Raw genomic sequence first — 14666 nt, 5'->3', positions numbered from 1 at the left:
CCCCATCAATCTCCACAACATCATACTCTTCATTCTCATCATTTTCCCAGGGATTCCTCCTCTTAGCGTCCCAATCAGGCTTTGTCACAAATCCTCAGACCTTACTCTGCAGCAGCTTGAACCCTCCTAGCTTTGCAAAGTGACTAAGTTCTCCAACAGATTATCTTATTCTCCGGCCTTACCTGCCAGCCCCACAGCCAGCAGAGTGGCAGACACCCATGTCCTTCTCTAATTTAAGCTCTTCTTCCTACCTAAGTTTTGACCTCTGGTCAGGTATCACTGTCCAGCCCACAGTGAGGCCAGCCACTGCTCAGTCATGCATTCCCGTTCTTTGTTACACAGTGTGCTCCTTGCAGTATCTCAAGCAAGGGTATTAGGCCAGCTGGCATTTTCAGGGTATCCGCACGTTCACACAGTGGTCCATAAACATCTAGCATACAGGCCATCCTTCTCACATAGAGGTCTTTCACTGATGCCTCTCTCCCCAAGGCCCATTTCCTCTGTCCCCTGGCTGGCTCACCAGTTGTTGGTGCCTAGGCTTTCTGGGAGCTTCCTGGGTGAAATCTTAAACTGACCCCTAAAAGGAAAGGGCAAGGAGAGACCAAAGAAAGAAGCAGGTGGTTTCAGATTGGCAGGTAACAGATTTGATACACAAGGGAGCTTTTGTGTAAGGCTTGTTCTGGGCTGCCGCAAGACATATAGATTCTCTGCACCTGCCCACTAAATCTTAAAAATATATCTAGAAGCCTTAACTGGGTTTAGTTACATACCGATTCCAGATGGCCTCAACACCATATTTCTGTCTCAAGGCTGTATCCTTAGGGCAGCTTCTGGGAGTGCGGGGAAGTCATGTGAAATGTGCCTTCCAAAGACAAGGAAGGGGATGGGAACCTCCAACTGCCTCCAGTCCAGCTCCCAGTCAACTAGCAGTCACATCGTCTCATGACCTCACCCAACAGGGTGGATGGCCTGGACTGGAGACACAGAAGGTAGTAGAAACAGAGCTAAGTTTCTGGAGACACAGAAAGTAGCAGAAACAAAGTCAGTGCTCTCAAGGACATGTGGCAGGGAGAAGGACATTCAGAGCTGTCACAGTTGATGGGCTCACAGTTGGCTGTTTGGCAGCTGGTGGGCTCACTACAGTGCTCTTGATGGTAGTCCAGAAGCTAAGTTTGCAACCGCTGATTAAGCTGAGGCCACTTCCACAGATCACTCTTCTAGAACAGAAGACAACAGAATTAGGAGGGGAAAAAAAAAAGGAGGTGATACCGTGATGACTTCCTAAAGGGTAGGGACTACGGTTTCCAGAGCAGAAGTTGTTGAGAGACATCAAGTTATCAGAGTGAGTTTCAGAAAAGTTCTAGAGACTTTCTCAAATGTGATTGTTTCCTTTTATGTAAATTTTCTATATGTCCTCATGGCTACCTGACACTTCTATCTTGCTGCATTCTATTACCTGACAGTATTACATGAATAGTTGTCCAGACATGAATGAAAATACCTTCCAACCTTGTCATAAAGTTTTACTTGTATCTTTCAAATATTCCTACCCCAGGTATTTACCCTTCTTCTTATTATTACTTCCAGCCAAGTGCAAAGGCGTAACTAGCAGAAAGGGAATTCCTTCTCTAGAATCTAGTATAAGAGAGGAGGGAGACATACTTGTATCCATAAGTGGTAAGACTACATATCAAAGAATAGGCTGGTGGCTCACAAAGCCAGAATGACTACACATCTTTGAAGGGTTCACAATTCTGGTTGTCAGCAAAGTGAGAAAAATATACACCGTGTGGTAGAATTTAATAAACAAAACTCATCAAAATAAAATATTGCATCTATTCTAAAATTACATCCAGATTATAACCACATGTAAACTCCCCCATTAAGAAATACTGGTATGTAACATTCGAAACAATCAGAACACTCACCACCTGAGGTGAAGGGGCTATGAAAGGCCTGACAAACTAACTGCAAATATGTCCATAGGTTTCCATGGCAACCAGTGAATTCACAAGGATTTGTTTGGAGGCTGCCCACATTTCTGCTTTATTTCTGTTTAGTTTATTATTTCTTAAAAAAAATTTTTTTAATGTTAAAAAAGGGACAGCACGCAAGTGGTGGAGGGGCAGAGAGAGAGAAAGACACAGAATGAGAAGCAGGCTCCAGGATCCGAGCTGTGAGCACAGAGCTCAACGTGAGGCTGGAATCCACAAACCGTGAGATCATGACCTGAGCTGAAGTTGGACACTTAACTGACTGAGTCACCCAGGTGCCCCTTAGTTTATTATTTCTTAAAAAATTTCTAACCTACCCAAATCACGATATATATGTGTGTGTGTGTGTGTGTGTGTGTGTGTGTGTGTGTGTGTATAAATATAATTTAAATATGCATAAATATAATTTAAATATACATATGTATAATTTAAATATACATATATTGTTTTATTTACAAATATATATACATATATACATAATTTAAAGTTTATTTATTTATTTTGAAATTGAGAGAGCATGTGGAAGGGACAGAGAGAGGGAGAATGAGAATCCCAAGCAGGCTGCACGCCAGCAGGACAGAGCCGGTCTCAGCGCTTGAACCCACAAACTAAGAGATCTGACCTGAGCCAAAGTTGAATGCTTTACTGATTGAGCCATCCAGGCTCCCCTCCCAATATATTTTGAAGGATTTTGATACATGTTTTCAAATCCATATTTTTAATACAGCAGATGAGCATCAGATTTACCAAATACTCAATACCATTGAGTATTGTTACCACTATTTTTGCTAATTTGATGTGAAATTTTTAGATGACTGGTGAGGTTTTCCTATTTTCATATATTTGTATTGATTGTTTAGCTTTCTAGTTTTTGGATCTTGGTTGTCATTTTTTAATTTAAAATTTTTATTTTATTTTATTTTTTAAATATTTTTATTTATTTATTTTTGAAAGAGAGTGACAGACAGAGAATGAGCAAGGAAGGGGCAGAGAGAGAAAGACACAGAATCTGAAGTAGGCTCCAGGCTCCAACCTGACAGCAGAGAGCCTGATGCAGGGCTCTAACTCACAAACTGTGAGTTCATGAAATGAGCCAAAGTTGGATGCTTAATCAACTGAGCCACCCAGGCTCCCCTTTGTTGTCATTTTAAACATCATTTGTTAAACATATTTCATAAGATGAGATTCTCTTATTCTCTTAAGAACCCAGAAGAAAGTAAACATTTAGAAAAAGTAGTTTAGATTGATTATTTATCTCCCAACCCAACTTTGCTTTGAAAAACAATGGTGAATTATGTGCGTGTGGGGCCGGGGCGGAGGGTGGGGGGAGAGATAGGGGAGGAATAGAGCAGATTCCTGGACCTATCATTTAGAGGCTTGTATTTAGAGTCATAATTGGCCCCAAGAACCTGATTTACTTTGCAGATGTCTCTACAATGCCTGGTTAAGAAGCCGCTGGATAAGAAAATCCCTTAGGCATTCACCAGTTCTCAAAGTCTCTGATTAGCCATGCCTACATAAAATAAAAACAATCCCATTGCATTCCAGAGTTTAAGAGGAAAACTCTTTTCCACTTAAATGAGTTTATTGTTGATGAAAGCTCTCATGGAAAGTTCTGCAATTTTTAACTTCAGAAAATGTCTCCCAATCCTCCCCAACCCCCACATCAAATTGCTTTGACATTTGGTGGACAGGTTGTAGACCAACACATTGGATTAAAGCTTTATTAGAGTTCTGCTTCCAGAACTAATAAAGCATGATCATAGTAACAAAACTGCTTGTTTGGAGACATACAATATCCAACAGTATAGGTATCCATGCAAATAAATCATGGCCAGTCTATGGTAACAGCTCAAAAGTATTTCTTGAAGAAATAATGTTGAATGAATGCACACGGAGACACAATTTTAAACAAAGGTACTCATTGCAGTTCCACTAATACACCCCTGGGCAATCTCTCTTTCCTTTTCCACCTCTCCTTTTCCCCATCTTTTTTTTTTTTTTCTTTTCCACCCTCTTTCCAGATGACTGAAAAGGAAATAGAAATGTTGTATGTTTCTGCACTATTTCCTTCTAGTAATAAATGGCGTAATGGAGAATAGGCTTCTTCTACAGGAAACAAGATGTCAAGTATGCTTTAAAATATAGCCGTCTGTTCACCCTGCAGCTGAGAAAGTTCTGTAATCAATTCATAAATTTGTATTATAGATATATCTTACAGGCCATCATCACCTCCAGAGATTCAGTTCATGCTGACTTGACAAGACTGGATATTTGTCAACGAATAAGAATTTCATAAAGAAAATGGAAAGTGCTACTCTATTAATGGAGAAGGAGGGCTCATCAATACAACTGCTGATGTTGCAAACAAGAACAGGCAATGTGTTCTGTGTGGGCCACATAACATTTCCCTGTGTGTTCTCTCTTTTCCACTGTGTTGTTAGATCTGACAATGGTCTATTTATATTAGCAACCAGAGGTGGTTTGCACTTGCAGATGGGATTAAAAAGAATGGAAAAGTGGAGAGGCAGCAAAATATTTTTGCGTGCCTTCTCAATGTACCTTTGAAACCATTGACCTTAAGTGTCTAGACAGAGCTAAATTGTTCCTCTGAAGTTTCTATACAAGATCCCTTATTCCATTTGAGTAAATTCCATTTCATTGGATCATAGAATTTAAAAAAAAATTAACGTTTTCAGCAAAGCTCTGACTTGAGTTCAGAAGAAAACTTAATGTGCGCATCTAAGTATGTCTTATATTGAAGTCCCGACAATCTTGTCTTTAACTTCTAAATCATTGTCAAAGAGGCAATTAATCAAAGAATAACATTTATTATTTTAAGATTTTTTTTTCAAAGAATCACAGTGCCTTTCACCTCTGGATCAGAAAATAAGACAACAGAAGAGGAAATGCAAAGCTATGACACCTGGAATCCAGTCTTCATTCTGGGTGAGGGCACATTACAAATTTATGTCCTCCGTCAGCTGATTGAAGTCAAACATGCATATCAAAAGTGATGACAGTGACTTGTGTCTAAGGAAGTGTGAACTCTCATAACTGAGTTTTCTATTGCTTTACAATTTCACCTGGGCTTATTTTCTAGAACCATTTGAATGTAAAGTTTTCAGTTTAAAAAAGGACGTGTTACATTTTGCTAAACAGTTTGACAAATACATTGTGCCAGAGCTGGTCAGCAAGGCTGTGATTAAGAAAACAAAGCACAATGTATTTAATATCGCTTCCCTTCACAGTATAATTTAAAAGGCCTGACAGTATTTTGCAATATGGTGCCATGCAATATAATATAATGTGATAGGCATGAAATAATGACATGGTGTTCATTATTAACTTCACATTTAGATTAACTTAGCATACGGCTTTAAGGAATTTAGTACGTGGGATTAAATGCCCTTTGTGAAGGGGATAGAATTCAATGATCTTGTGAGTAGATTAAATTGCTATAGAAAGTATGCTTGGATTTGTTTTCTGATACTGAAAAACTCTGACACCTGATTGAAAGATTTGTACATCAGATGTCCAATCTGCAGCGTTGTTTCTCTGGGTTCAAGTGAGGGACTTTTCTCAGAGTGGCATGTCTGACATTACACTGTCTACGAAACTGCTGTTCTTCAGTCCACCTTGTTGGAATACAAACTGGGAAGATTTTCTATTAGTTCATCCTACCGCTTTCCAATGGCAGTTTTTGTTGTTTAGGTGGTAGTGGGTTTTTTTTATTTGTTGGTTTGGGTTTTTTGTTGTTGTTTGTTTGTTTTGTTTGTTTTTTTATGAATGACACAATATGTAGGTTCCTTGTGTGATTAAGTAAACTGCTTTCTCATAACATCCTGGAGGCTCAGGTGTCACATAAAGGGCACCTCACCCACTTAGAAAAGGTCACTGCATTCCATAATATAAAAAACCAGTGTATGCGCAGGACATGGGTGCTTTCATTAATCCACAGGATATTCTTAATTAATTGTGTTTATCAAGGCAATTGCTAGACACCTCAAAGTACACATAACTTCATGTTTTATTTTTTAAGTAACTCTTTAATTTTTCTTTTTAGATACTTCCCAGCACAAATTAGGTACACAGAGATAAAACAACCCACTTTCATGGCAATGCACAACCCAAACCTTCAACATCTATCTTCCCAATAAAAAAACACAAAAATGATCATGACACACATGTTAGCAATAATGGATATCCACGAATGACATGTGTTTATTTGACCAAGAAGGTACATCAAAATATGCTGAGCAATTTCCCATACAATAAAAGGTAATACAATCAATATAAAGGGGCAGAAATATCAAAATAGTTGAGAGAAGAAAAGTGTTTGGACCTTGTATAAGCTCATGCCAATATTTAAGTGTTGCCATGGTAAATATGTCAGAAAAGTTGCAGAATTAAGAATATTTCCTTTGAAAATTTTTTGAAGCTTATAATTAGTGTTACTGTGATATCTTGATATATATATCTATATATATATATTATGTGTATATATAGATAGATATATATAGAGAGAAAGATATATATATGTGTGTGTAAATGTTGACTTCAAAAAATTGAGCAAGATGTTTGTAAGGTATTGCCTCAGTAGCTTTTATTGAAGGTTACTAACCACACTAGCCAAAGTACTGGACAGTATTGGACATTATACAAGAAAGGTAATTACGCTTTCTTACCTTGCTAAGAAAGGCATTTCCATATGGTGTCCGTGTGATTTCAAGCTAACTATGTTTCTCATTTCTAGTGTTTTGAGAGTTACCCACATGATGGATTGTTCTATCACAAAAGAAGTCTATCTGAACACTCAAGCTTTATTCAGCCAGTTCAATAAATGTATGGAGAAGATGAAGATATGATGTTAAAACATCTGGAGAAGAATACTGTCACTTATTCCTGCATGGTCGCTGACACATTCCATACAGCAGAAATTCTTAATCAGCCTTCTGGCTCCTCTTCCTCAGAGTTTTTTACCTTACAAAATGTTAGGTCAGAGCCTAGGGTTAAAACACCGATTAATGACTTATTAGCAAACCAAAAATTATAGCTTAAAATTCCTTTTAAAGATCTTGTTCTCATTTTATGTGATGTGAACCACTCTGAGTCTTACTGTCCCGGAAGATGCTATGATTCATTGTTAATATAGTGAACTATCTATGTGTAGTTGGACACCATCTGGTTGTGTTCACTTTACTTTTGGAAAACAACCAATGCTTGTTAAACACAGGTTAGTTGCACCTGATAGAGTTGATGACCCTATTATTGGCAACAGTGTCTAATATATTGGCAAATTCTGGTACTGCCTTTGACTCACTCGCTGACTTACAGCCACACTCGCCTCCTTATCTTCTGAGTGCTCTCCAAGTGTGTGCCCTTGATCTTGTCTTCCGTGCCTGCAACATACGTCCTTCAGTTCATCACAGGGCACTCTTCTTCTAATCCTTTTAGTTATAATGCGTAGATCATTTTTAAAAGACAAAAAGCCTCTGACTTTTTTGAAAGTAGCTATATCCCCTGTTTATAAACACCTTTTTCTCTCCCTTTATACTACTTTATCCACTCTAACATCATCATAATCCTGATCACTCTTTACTATCTATTTCTGTCCCTCCTCCAGATTGAGTGTCAGCTCCAGAAAGGAAGGGATAGTATCTGTCATGTTTATCATTCTCATCCCAGTGCCCAAAAGAGAATTTGGCCCAGAATAGAAATTCTTTATAATGTACAAAAAAATAGAGCACACTGAAACAACTTTCAAGTGCTTCTAACATATTAATCAAATGATCCAATGAAATGTTGACTGAGATGTAAACCTGAACTAACTCTTAAAATTTTTTAATATTTATTTATTTTTGAGAGAGAGAGAGAGAGAGAAAGAGAGAGAGGCAGACAGACAGACAGAGCGTGCAGGGGAAGGACAGAGCGAGACACATACAGAGAATCCAAAACAGGCTCCAGGCTCTGAGCTGTAAGCACAGAGACCAACTCACAAACTGCGAGATCATGACCTAAGCCGAAGTTGGAAGCTTAGCTGACTGAGCCACCCAGGCGCCCCTGAACTCTTGTATTTAAATAGATTTTCTCAACCATTTCAGGGTAAAGACCTCCCCTCACAACCTACTCCCAAAATAGCAAAAGACTGGTGTAAAGATCTAAAGGATGAAGGTAGCAATAGCTGAGTAGCCATGCCATTGCATAAATTCTTTTCAGATCAAAAAAGAATGGGAAAGATAAAAAAGGTTATTTTATACGTATATTTCTTCTCCACTCTTCTTTCTTTCTTTATATGGAGCTGAGTTCCTGACATATGTAATTTTTTTCTCCCTGAGAAACTTGTTTCAAAATTTTTTTTGCAGGAGAGTTCTGCAGGCAATGAATACCCCAGGTTGTGTTTGGCTGAGATCTTTATTCTCCTTCACTTTTAAAAGATAATTTTATTGGATATAAGATCGTAGGTTAGTGTGGTTTTTTTCTTTCAACATCTTAAATATTTCACTCCACTCTCTTGCCTACATGGCTTCTGACAAGGAGTCCGCCACAGTTCTTATCTTATTTCCTATCAATTCACTGTTTTCTTCTCTGGCTTTTTTTCAAGGTTTGTTTTCCTGTAGCTTGAATATGATGTGAGAAGGTATAATGTTCTTTTTGCTTGGTTTTGGTTTTAATGCTGCTCTGGGTTCAAGCATCCTACATCAGTGGTTTGGCATTTGTTGTTGAAATTTGAAAGTTCTCAGCCATTAGTACTTCTATTTTTTTTTTTCTGTTCCTTTCTTTATTCTCCTTTCCGTATTCAAATTATGCCAATTATGCCAAAAGGCTGCCATACCTTTTGAAATTTTCCCACAGTTCTTAGAAACTTTGTTAAGTTGTTTGTTTGTTTTCTTCCCCCATTCTCTTTCCTCTTTGCATTTCATTTTGGGAAGTTTCTATTGACCTATCTTCGAGTTACTGATTCTTTGCTAGACTGCGTCCTGTCTACTGATGAAATGATCAAAGGCATTCTTTGTTTTTGTTGCAGTGTTTTTGATTTCTAGCATTTTTTATTCTTTCTTCAAATTCTAGCTCTGCTTATATTAGCCATATTTTCTTGTATGTTGCCTACTTTTCCATTGGAGCTCTGAACATAATAATGAGAGCTACTTTAATTTCCAGTCTGATAATTCCAACATTCATATCTGAATTTGAGAGTTTCTGTTTGCTTGTTTTTTTTTAATGTTTATTTATTTATTTTGAGACAGAGAGAGTGGGGGTCAGGGAGGGGCAGTGAGAGAGGGAGAGAGAGAGAATCTTTAGCAGGCCCCACACTCAGTACAGAGCCTGATGTAGGGCTAGATCTCATGACCCCAAGATCATGACCTGAGCCAATATCAAGAATTGGATGCTTAACCAATGGAGCCATGTAGGTGCCCCTGAAGTTGAGTTTGATGCGTATTTTTCCTCTGGAGACTGTGGGTCTTATGGCCTTTTGGTGTGCCTTATAATTTTGTGGAAAGTCAGGTAAGTTGCATTGGATGTTAGAAACTGAGGTACATAGGCCTTTAGTGTGAGGTTTGCAGTTAAGCTACCTAAGATTCAGGCTGTATTCTACAGTGGCTATAGCTCTAGGTGCCACAGGATTTAGATTTTTCTAGTATCCTTTTATTGATTGATTGTTTGGTTTTGGAGTCTCTCTTTGGTGTTGGGCCTTCTTATGTTCTCTTCCTCAGAGGGGAGCTTCATCATGTATGTCTTTCAGTTGCAATCCACTGTAATTATGCTGCAGGCCTGTTGGTATAGCCTTAAAGTAGGGGAGAGGGAAAGCATTCTATTATAATTAAAACAATCTTTTAATGGGCCTGACTTTCTTAAGTATTTCTTGGTTTCTGAACCTCCTCCCTGCCACTAAAGTCAGACAGAAAGCTGGTCATTTCCACAGGTTGGATAAAATTCTGTTCAAGTATTTTCTCTTGAACAATGGGGATTTGTTATCAAGGACGTGGTTCTGGGGATGCTTCACCAGGATTATTCCTCTCCTTCCTTGGAGAACATTGTCCTCGATTCTTCATTATGACAAAATGGTGGGGTCCTTGGTGGTAAAACACATGATGAGGGGCAACCCTAAGACTGTGGCCCCCCACCCAGAGATTCTTATCCTCATGTTGGTTCACACTCTGCCCCCAGCAATTCCTCAAAATTATTAAGCGTTCCTATCAAATTACGATTTCAGCATAACTTTCTGCTCCAGGTAAGCAGGCTGTACTTGTGATTTTCTGGATTCACTCAGTCCTCCAAGTTTTGAGATGGTCTTTTTCCATGCAAATTAACCTCTCTGATGGGTCGAGGGAAAGTCATTGGTTTTCAAATTGTCCAAGTTTTTTTGTTTCTTTTTTCAAAGTTTATTTATTTTTGGGACAAAGCAAGCGAGCAAGGGAAGGGCAGAAAGAAAGGAAGAGAGAAAATATCAAGAAGGGTCTGTGCTGTCAGTGCAGAGCTCAACCCAGGGCTTGGTCTCACAGTCTGTGAAGTCATGACCTGAGCTGAAATCAAGAGTCTGACACCTAACTGACTGAACCACCCATGTACCCTGAAGCTGTCCATGTTTTTCTTGTTGTAAGACAGAAGTGATTATTTTTACACTACACATTGGAACTGAAATTGGAAGTCCACACATTCCGTAAGAGCTGTCACCCAGGAGATTCACCTCCTCCAGTTTTCTAGAAAATTTCCCTATGAGAAATTATGCCTCAGCAGAGAATGAAGAAACTACTGTTTATATTGAGAAGTGATTATACAAAATTAAGCCTTGAGAAAAAAAACCCCTCAGATTCCAAATTCTACCCTCAAAATATCTGAACAATCTGTTAGACTAAGACTGCATTTTCTCCCTTATGTATGCCTGATTTAAAGACTTGGCTAATCATTATTCAAGTTTAAATATTTATTTTTCCTTAATCTATTTCAGGCAAGATAAGAAACAAGATGATTCTGATTTTGAACCTCAGGGACAATGCTTCATAATCAGTTATGATGGAGACTTAACGTGCATTCCTGATTAGAGTTCAACAGAAAGCACAAAGTAGTATTTGAGCTCCTGATTTAACAATAGAAGGTCAGTTCTTGTGACAACCAGTTTGATGGTAACTGTACCCAACGGGTTAATTGCAATCAATTCATTGGTGCTTAGACATTAAGAATATGTATTTTTGTGTGTGTGAAAGAAAAGCTTAAAGACCTATTCTCCCTTTGCATTAGCCAGGGCAAATATACCTATGAAGCCAGAAGGCAACAAATATCAGCTAATGTATTTGTACCTGAAAGTAAGCAAATAAATATTTGTATTGTAATCATAATGCAGTTTACTAGAGAAACATGGGTTTTGAGAAAACTTTGAAAATAAATTCCAGATCAGTAATTTACAATCTGTCTTACCTTGGCTAAATTAGGGATAATTATAACTACCTTGCCTTATATTAAAGTAATTTAATTAATTAAAGGAGAAACATGAGCTTGGGCTGCAAATACAAAATTATCACATGTGAGCCAATCTATAAATATTAGCAGGCCCTATGTAATCATGAGATATTGGATATAGAATTTCCCTTAAAAAGCAGTTGTTTGAATTCTAAACTATGGGGCGATGAGAAGTGAGTCCATGTTTTCAGCCAACCTTGAGAAACAGTACAGAATAAAACAGCATAGGAAAAAACCCAACCTGTAGAATTTCTCATCAGTACTCTCCCAAATGTAGATACTTTTTCCCTGGCTTCCTCCACCATCTGACCAAAATGTAACTTATTTACGTTAAAATCAACAAACATTTTCAGAGATCCTGATCATTATTAATACAAAGGCAACCTTCAAAGAACTCAAACTCCAGAGAAGAGCTCGAAAACACAAATAAAACAATGAAAAACTAAGCATGAAACTGATATAAGGGTAGACAAACAGTGAATAGAATAGATCTAGATATAGACGCACTCATATATAGATACTTGATTTATTAAGAAGAGGGCACTTAACTGTAATGCAGGTGAGAAAGGGGGGACTTTTCGAGATGGTGGAGTTTCAACTGGAATTGTGGCAACGGCTACAAAACACTCACACATGTACACATCAATTTTACTTATTTTTTTAATGTTTATTTATTTTGAGAGAGAGGGAGAGAGATTGACATAGCACAGGTGGGTAAGGGATAGAGAGAAAAAGAGACACAGAATCTGAAGCAGGCTCCAGGTTCTGAGCTGTCAGCATAGAGCCTGACAAGGGTTCGAACTTGCAAACTGAGCTCATGACCTGAGCTGAAGTCGATGCTTAACCAAGTGAGCCATCCAGTTGCCCCTGCACACATCAATTTTATAACGATGGTATATTTAAACGCTGAAGGCAAAACAAAACAAAAAATGTTTCTAAAGTTACTATGTAGAATACTCATTAATTTGGGGTAAACAAAGATTTTTAAAAATCTGTAAAAGATTCAAAAGATGAATAAATTGGATTAACTTAAACTATGGAACTTCTATTAATTTAAAGCATCAGTAAAAATATGAAAAGATATGCAGTGATATGGAAGAAGATATTCAAAATATATCCACTCGACAAAGAGCTAATATAAAGACTACACAAAAAATCAAATCCATCCTGAAAACAGACATATCAACTAAAAATTCAACAAAGGACATAAATGGCTACTTTACAAAAAAAAAAAGGATGGGGGAGATTCAAATGGCAAAGCATTAAAAAATGTTCTCAAGCTAATGAGTCATGAAGGTGATTCAAAATAAAACCAACAGTTTTCATAGCTACACAGTCACTATACTAGCTAAATGCAAACATACTGACCATTGCAAATATTAATGAGTATATAGAGCAACTTAATTCTCATGCTCTGATAGTAGAAATCAGTACTGATATAACTGTAGGCCATTACCATGTTATGGTATAAAGGTGTATGGTATATGGTGTAAGGCTAAATCAGCACAGTCCATATAATTTATCAATCTCACTGCCAAATACATTGCTCAATAGAAATACCTCCATATGTATGACAAAAGACAGGTGCAAGAATAAAAGAGTATTCTGTACATTATGTCTAATCTAAACTGGAAACAACCCATATGATCATCAACAGCAGAATGGATAAATAAATTTTGGTGTTTTAGAACCTTGAATATTATACATCAAGAAAAATAAACAGACTCCTAGTATATATAAACCAGTATGGAAGAATCTCACAAACACAGGATTTAAGAAATGATACTAGAGGTAAGTGGGTGTATACTGTATGATTTCATTGTAAAGTTCAAGAACAGGCAAAACTAACATATGGGTTAGATGTCAGAATAATGGCTACCTCTGTGGAATAATGAGTTGTGCACAAATTAGTAGGTTACATTTCAACTACAATTCCACTTAAATTTATTTTTTATGTTTATTTATGTTGAGGGGGTAGAAGGAGAGAGAGAGAGAAAGAATGAGCATGGCAGGGGGCAAAGAAAGGGGGAGAGAGTGAATCCCAAGCAGGCTCCGTTCTGTCAGCATGGAGCCCGATGCAGGACTCAGTCCCATAAACCATGAGATGATGACCTGAGCTGAAACCAAAAGTCAGACGCTAAGCCCACTGAGCCACCCAGGCGCCTCCACTTAAAATTATTTTTTAAATAAGCAGTCCAACAACATCAACAATAGAAGTATGTCCAAGATAAAGGTATCATTTACTCTTTAGGTTAAGAGGTGAGGAAAGAGTTAGGAAAGACTTCAAAATAGTAAAGGAGGCAGGGACACTTGGGTGGCTCAGTCAGTTAAGATTCCAAACCTTGATTTGGGCTCAGGTCAGGATCTCATGGTTCATGGGATTGAGTCCCACATTGTGTTGTGCCCTGACAGCCCGGAATTTGCTTGAGATTTTCTCCCTCCTGTTCTCTCTCTCTCTCTCTCTCTCTCTCTCTCTCTCTCAATCTCAAAATAAATGAATAAATAAACATTTAAAAAAATAAAAAATAAAGGATGCAGAAGTCACAAATTCAAAATATCTGGGAGAGAAAGGCGGGTAAGGCAAAAGAATAAAGAAGGATGGATTTTACAATAGCAGCATGAACCCGAATATGGGGGGCTGTGGGGGAGGGGCATCATTCAGCCTCATGTCAGAAAATCCATAAGGAGACATGGGTTCTGAGAACCTGAGGCATAAACCTTCTCTAAAGGGAACAGCTGCTGGTTACTTCTGGAGAGCATTGTCTAGACAGTTTCTAGATATTCTGTTTCTTCAGAAACATTAATGTCATGCCTTTATAGTTTCCTTTTATTTTAATTTGTAAAATATATAACTGTAACACCTTGTGAGTAAGGGAAAAGGTATCTTTAAGACATATCTGTCTTGACTTTTGGTAACTACAGAGATAGTTCAGGTTGATCTTGCCCAACTGTAGCCCTGTGGGACAGGATGATTTAAGACACAGTAGGTATGTAATAAAATTGTTGCTGAATAAATCAACAATTTAATAAAGTTGAGCTGTGTTTTTATTTTATTTCATTTTATTTTATTTGTAATGCTTATTTATTTTTGAGAGAGAGAGACAGTACAGGCAGGAGAGAAGCAGAGAGAGAGGGAGACACAGAATCCGAAGAAGACTATAGGCTCTGCACTGTCAGCACAGAGCCTGACACGGGGCTTGAACTCACAAGCCA

This window comes from Suricata suricatta, chromosome 5 (genome assembly GCF_006229205.1).
Source record: "Suricata suricatta isolate VVHF042 chromosome 5, meerkat_22Aug2017_6uvM2_HiC, whole genome shotgun sequence".
Taxonomy (NCBI): Eukaryota; Metazoa; Chordata; class Mammalia; order Carnivora; family Herpestidae; genus Suricata; species Suricata suricatta.
The sequence above is the reverse complement of the archived record's forward strand: the minus strand, read 5'-3'. Positions refer to the sequence as shown.